The 6439-nt window shown below is 40.9% G+C and overlaps 1 pseudogene; it reads left to right on the top strand.

Annotated features, from left to right (window-relative positions):
• The first annotated feature begins 979 nt into the window (after window positions 1-979).
• LOC101031299 (putative U3 small nucleolar RNA-associated protein 11 pseudogene) lies at window positions 980-1949 on the top strand (annotated as a pseudogene).
• The last annotated feature ends 4490 nt before the right edge of the window (window positions 1950-6439 follow it).

The following is a 6439-nucleotide window of genomic DNA, read 5'->3' as shown; positions in this document are numbered from 1 at the left end:
TTATCTTGCCAATGAAAACATTCGAAAAGAAACTGCTTTGGATCATGATGACATTTGCTTTCTTATCTCTTGAGTTAAGGAAAACATATATTTTATGGAAAGCTATGGAGGTAACCACTAACAAAAATAAGACTTAAACTTGTTTTGAAGAATGAAATCAATACCCTCATTTAAACAAATATTCTGAGGAAATAAAAGGGAAATCACATATATGAATATGTAGTTTAGGTCAACATACATTTCTGCAATGCGGGATGCTATATCTATGCTGTAGAAATGTATTCCTACTAAAACATTTAGCAGTCATCTTCTCCCCACCCCCAAAAGAAGGTGTTTTTCAGTAGCATCTGCTACTTTCAGATGGGCAAGTGATGGCAGAAGCAATTTACAGAAACCACATGCATGAGGTTATGGGGGCAGGCTAGCCTATGATCTCAGGAGCCAGACTGTCTGGCTCTGCCACTTCCTAGATGTCTGACCTTGAGAAACTTCTCTGCCAACCTGTGCATCAGTTTCCTCTACCAGAAAATATAAATAATAGCACCCTGACCTTATTTCAGGATTAAACGAGTTGATGCTTAGAGAACAGAACATAATTAGCACTCTTTATGAAATAATGCTTTCTAAATTTATTGGCATTTTAAAAGTCCTTCAACTGAAAATAGAACTCAAAGATTCTTGGAGAAATTATACTTAACAGTAAGGAAATAGGATTCTTTATCAAACCAATAAGGAGCGTCTACAGAAAACATATAGCTAGAGTCATATTGATGGTGACATGAACACTTTTTCCTAAGATGAGAAAGAAGGTGGAAATGTTCTCATCCATCAGTTCTACTCATGGTTGCACTGGAAGTTCTAGGCATTGCAATAAGACAAGAAAAAAAAAACAATAAATAAAAATAAAAATATAGGGCGGCGGCAGAGGGAGTGCAGAGTCGGCGTTGTCCAGTGAGCTTTTTTTTCCAAGGCTGTACAGACACGGCAGCGGCTTTTCGGAAGGCCGCTAAGTCCCGGCAGCGGGAACACCGAGAGTGAAGCCAGCCTGGCTTTCGAAAACATCTGGGCCTCCTAGAGAAAAAGAAAGATTACAAACTTCATGCAGATGACTACCGTAAAAAAACAAGAATACCTCAGAGCTCTCCGGAAGAAGGCTCTTGAAAAAAATCCAGATGAATTCTACTACAAAATGACTCGGGTTAAACGCCAGGATGGAGTACATGGTATTAAGCAGACTAAGGAAGAAGTAACGCCAGAACAACTAAAGCCGATGAGAACTCAGGATGTCAAATATATAGAAATGAAAAGGGTTGCAGAAGCTAAGAAAATGGAAAGACTAAAATCAGAGCTCCATCTGCTGCATTTCCAGGGGAAGCAACGGAGCAAGCATGTGTTCTTTTTTGACACCAAAAAGGACGTGGAACAGTTTGATGTTGCAACTCACCTGCAAACAGCCCTGGAACTAGTCCACAGAGTCTTTAACAGGCCCAGGATAGAGACCTTGCAGAAGGAAAAAGCGAAAGGAGTTACCCATCAGACTGGACTTAAGCGAATAGCTAAAGAAAGGCAAAAGCAATATAACTGCCTGACACAGCAGATTGAACGAGAGAAGAAATTGTTCGTTATTGCTCAGAAAATTCAAACACGCAAAGATCTTCTGGATAAAACTCAGAAAGTGAAGGTGAAGAAAGAAACAGTGAACTCCCCAGCTATTTATAAATTTCAGAGCCGTCGAAAACGTTGACATGTTATAGATAAGCCTTGTCATTCTGCATCAAAAATCTATTGTCTTTTTCTAGTAACTTCAAATTCCATTAGCCCAAATGGCATGGTTTTCCGGTTTGTAACCATAACTAAATTGTCAGTCTGGCATTAACGTCTTTCTATGGACAACATTAAATCTCCACCCCTTCTGTAATTAAAAAAAAAAAGAATAAATAAAATAAAAATAAAAATATAAAGCTGGAAAAGGAAAAAAAAATTTTCTTCCATTTGCAGATGACATGACTGTTTACATAAAAATTTCCAAGGAATTTACAAAGAAACCACTGTAACACACAAGTGAATTTACTAAGGTCTCAGGATACAAAGTAAATCTATACATTTCAATTGCATACTTATATACTATCCATAAAAAGTGGTAAATGAAATTTACAAAACACTACATATCATTTTAAAATAATATAAAATACTTAGAAATAAGTAAATAAAGATGTGTAAGACCTGTACACTGAAAAGTATAAAGCATTGCTAAAAAAATTTAAAAGAACCTAAATTAATGGAGTTATATAATGTTCATAGATTGAAAGATGAACTATGGTTAAAGTATCATTTCTCCCCAAATTTACCTATATATTCAATACAATACCAATTAAAATCCAAAGAGGACTTGTTTATAGAAATTAACAAGTGAATTTTTAAATATTTATATGGAAATGAAAAAGACCCACAATAACTGAAACACTCTTAAAAAATAAAATGGAGGAATAAATAGCTAATTTCAAGTCTTACTGTAGTATAGTAACCAAGACAGTATGGTATTGGTGTAAGGATGAATAGATCACTAAACAGAATAGAATGTCTGGAAGTAGACCCATTTGTATACGATTAAGAGATTTTTTTACAAAGGCATCAAAGTAATGGAAAAAGGAAAAGGAAAGTCCTTTCAAGAAATAGTGCTGAAACAACTGGTTATTTGTGTAGAAAATTTAAAACTTAGTTCCTATTTTGCGCTAAACACAAAGATTAATTCAAGATGGATCAGAGTTCTATTAAACAAAAAAGCAATACAATTTCTCAAAAAGATAAGAGACTATCGAATGTGGTAGGCAAAGTGTTCTTAGGCTGATGAAAAATAGCGTTCATCTTAAAATTAGAAAATTCTTCCATTTCACTTAAATAAAATTAACTTCTGTTCATCATAAGGCAACGATAAGAAAATGAAAAAGGCGGCGATAGACTAGGAGAAAATATATGCCAAATATATCTTCAAAGGACTTTTCAAATATATCTAACAAAGGACTTCAATCCAGAATCTATCTTTTAAAGTTCTACAAATTAACAATCAAAAGAAAAATAACCTAATTTTAATGGGCAAAATATTGGACAAACACTTTATAAAAAATAACAGAGGAGTGGATAAGCACATAAAAATATGTTCAACATGATTGGTCAACAGGGCAACTAAGACCACAGTGAGACAGTACCATCCCCTCACTAAAAGATAGATAACATTAAGTGTTGGCAAGGATGTGAAGCAACTGGAGCTCTCATACATTGCACAAATCTTGTACACAAAATGATACAACCCCTTTGGAACCTTTTTGGCACTTTCCCTTACACAGCCATCTGCTCCATGACTCAACAATTATACTCTTAGATCCTAGAAAGAGAGAGAAAGAGAGAGAGAGAGAGAGAGAGAGCAAGAGAGAGAGAGAGTTGCTGCCTTTGCTCAACAGCACCTGCTTGGTGAAGAGTCTCAAGATCTGACTCGGGCCTCCCAGCTCTCAGGAACCCATTCCCCACTGGCAGGGGTGGCGTCTTCACCCTATTATTCATGAAGTAATTGGACCCAAACATTTGGGGATGTTAGGTCGAGAGCTGGAAAACCCAAAGCCTCCGGCACAAAAACTCAGTTATTGCTAGGAGCACTTGCAGGGTACACCCATGTCCTGCCACCTGCCTAAAGAAGCCTTTGGGTGCTTCTCAGCTTCTTGGTGGTGAAGCCAGATCATTTCCTTGCTCAAGCCAAAGAGGAGACCAAAGAGCTCATTGACTCAAGAGGCATCCTAGCAACTGGGGCTGTATGTGAAAGGTAAGAATCAAGCGTATGATCCACAGTTAAGGCCTGAGGAAGCGGGGCCCATAGTTGACCTGCACAGCGTGAGTCATGACCCATGTGCTGGGGCTCTAGCCATTGGTGATACCTCTTGCCATTTCCAGCTTCCTCCTGCAGAGAATGGGTGTTAGTTCATTGCTGGTAACCTCCTCAAAGGCACAGGCTTTGGTTTCTGCTGTCCCTGAATCAAGTCTTCTACATTGCAGTTGCTGTAACAAAAATTATCAGCAACAACACAGTACGACAGAAACCAGCTCCTTGCTAACGGTGATCACTGATGACATTGTCTTCTAAAGTCTAGTGACTCGGCAGCCTTGGGGTAGAGCTGATGAGAAAACCTTTTCTTGCTTCTGCCAGTCATGAGGAGCATTTCCTTGTCTAGATAAAGGAACTGAAACCCACTCGGCCAGACGGAATATACTTAGAGCAGTCACTGGGATCCTAATCCCACCATCGTCTCCCATGTTATCCCTTTTGTTATCTTTAAATATGGCCCCATTTACTCGGAACCAATATTCTCTCATGTGGGGAGCGGGACTAGTGCCCTTGAGTTATTTATAGTGACTCATTTTTGGTTGGGGAATGTGTTAGTATTTTCAGCAAATATTGGCTGTGATGAAACATTTGCTAAACTGTCTCCCAGTTTCGAAACAAGCTAACAGCACTCAAGGGGCTCCATTTATAGCAACTGGGTGGAGTCAGGAGTGGGAAACGCATCTTGCATTGTCACCTTGATTAACAATAGCTCTGACCTGTGGGAGGATGGTCAAGTCCTGTCTCCTGTAACATGTGGTAGTGATGGGTTAAGGCCATGGCTCCTGCACTTATGTGGGCCTTTCTCATTACTTTGAGAAAAGAAAGTGCAGGACAACCTCAGGCTTTCTCGCTTCCATCAACATCCTCCATCCTCCCCCGATCTCTCCCATGAAGCTCCCTACTGATTCAGAGACCTAATCCTTTGGGGCAGAAGAAAACAATCATAAACCTTTCTGGAAGCTCAACAATAATCCAAGGATTGCAGTGAATTCATCTCTCCTGAAAACATCTCCAGAAACTCAGACTTAGTAACTCCCTTCCTGAATGTCTTTCCAAGGCCCCAAGTGAGCTTGGTGTTCCGCAGAAAATGCTTTACAGAGCAAAGTGCTTTTTTGGGGTGGGAGCCAGCTGATCTTCCCTGGAATCCTGACTGCAGGTTCTGTTTAGAACATGCGGGCTCATTTTGAGAAGCTGTTAGTATTTAGCATTCACAAGAAGTTCACAGTCTCCCGAAAACACTGGACAGTACTCAGGGGAAAGAGAAGGGGCAGAGATGGAGACACCTGATCAGTGTGGCCAGAGCATCCTGGGGAAGTGCACTGAGAGACGGCGGAGCAAATGCACGTGGTTGGTGGGGAGGGAGCAACACAGATGGCGAGGACACGGTCCAGACGACCTCCCAACTCAGGAGAAGGGACTGAGTCCAAGGGGAGAAGAGGAGGGATGAGGCTGGGCGCTGAGGCTGGGCGCTGAGGGGTACCCGCAAGTCAGAGATCACTTGAATCAAAGAAATCAGACACCTGTAGATGTGAGCTCAGTTTGTTTACAGGAGAAATATTACTTGGCATATTTTTGAGATAAGTTGTCATTTTGGGAAAAAATTTCATTGGTGGCTAGATTTAGTTAACCCTCTGAAAAACATTTTTTAGATGAATTCTATTTAATCCTGCTTTTACAGCTTTGTAACAACTTGAGTTGTTTGATTTAGGATGCAGGAGATACATACATACATATATAGATATATATATATTCCGACAAAGTTCTCCATATGAAGTGCTTCTGAACTAACACAAAAAAATTCCTCCTTGTTTACCACAGACCCAAAAACTTTCTGGACTCCTTGGGGGCCACAAAGACGCTGGCCCCAATATTTCAACAAACTTTGAAACAAAACGCTGACCTGCCATTCCACCATTGTCCCTCCATTCCTTAGATTTTGAGGTGAAATTGTGTTCATTCATTCTACAAGTATCTACTCAGGACGTGATATTTGTCAGCTGAGTGATGAGCGGAATGATTGACAGGCAGAGACAAACAACAATAATAATAATAAAAAGAGTAATAAAGAGTAATGAAGGCTGGGTGCAGGGGCTCATGCCTGTAATCTCAGCACTTTGGGACATGGAGGCAGGCGGATCACCTGAAGTCAGGAGTTTGGGACCGGCCTGGCCAACATGGTGAAACTCTGTCTCTACTAAAAATGCAGATATTAGGCAGGTGTGATGGCCTCTCCTGAGCTGTCCTTTGTGTTTTGATGTAAGGTTAAATAGCTCCTGGGCCTTTGGAAACTCTCAGCCAAACCAGCTCCCATCATCATGGCTTTCTCCCCTCTCCGCACAGGTGGACAGTAATCTGCTGCTGTGTACGGGACACACAGAGCTCACCTCTGCTCACTCAGGCCCACCTTCAAGGACCCCTCCTAGGCAGGCAGAAGTCAATGCTGCCTGCCACACTCATGCTCTAGGACCCGGAACCTGCGCCTGCCCCCGCTACACTCACCAGCCTCCCAGGCTGTCAGCACTGCCCTCGGAAGAGCTCACACTGCTGATGTGCCCATTGTTTCTC

The sequence above is a fragment of the Saimiri boliviensis genome, chromosome 2, assembly GCF_048565385.1.
Source record: "Saimiri boliviensis isolate mSaiBol1 chromosome 2, mSaiBol1.pri, whole genome shotgun sequence".
Classification (NCBI taxonomy): Eukaryota; Metazoa; Chordata; class Mammalia; order Primates; family Cebidae; genus Saimiri; species Saimiri boliviensis.
Note: the sequence above shows the minus strand (reverse complement) of the source record. Positions and strands in the feature narration are given on the sequence as shown.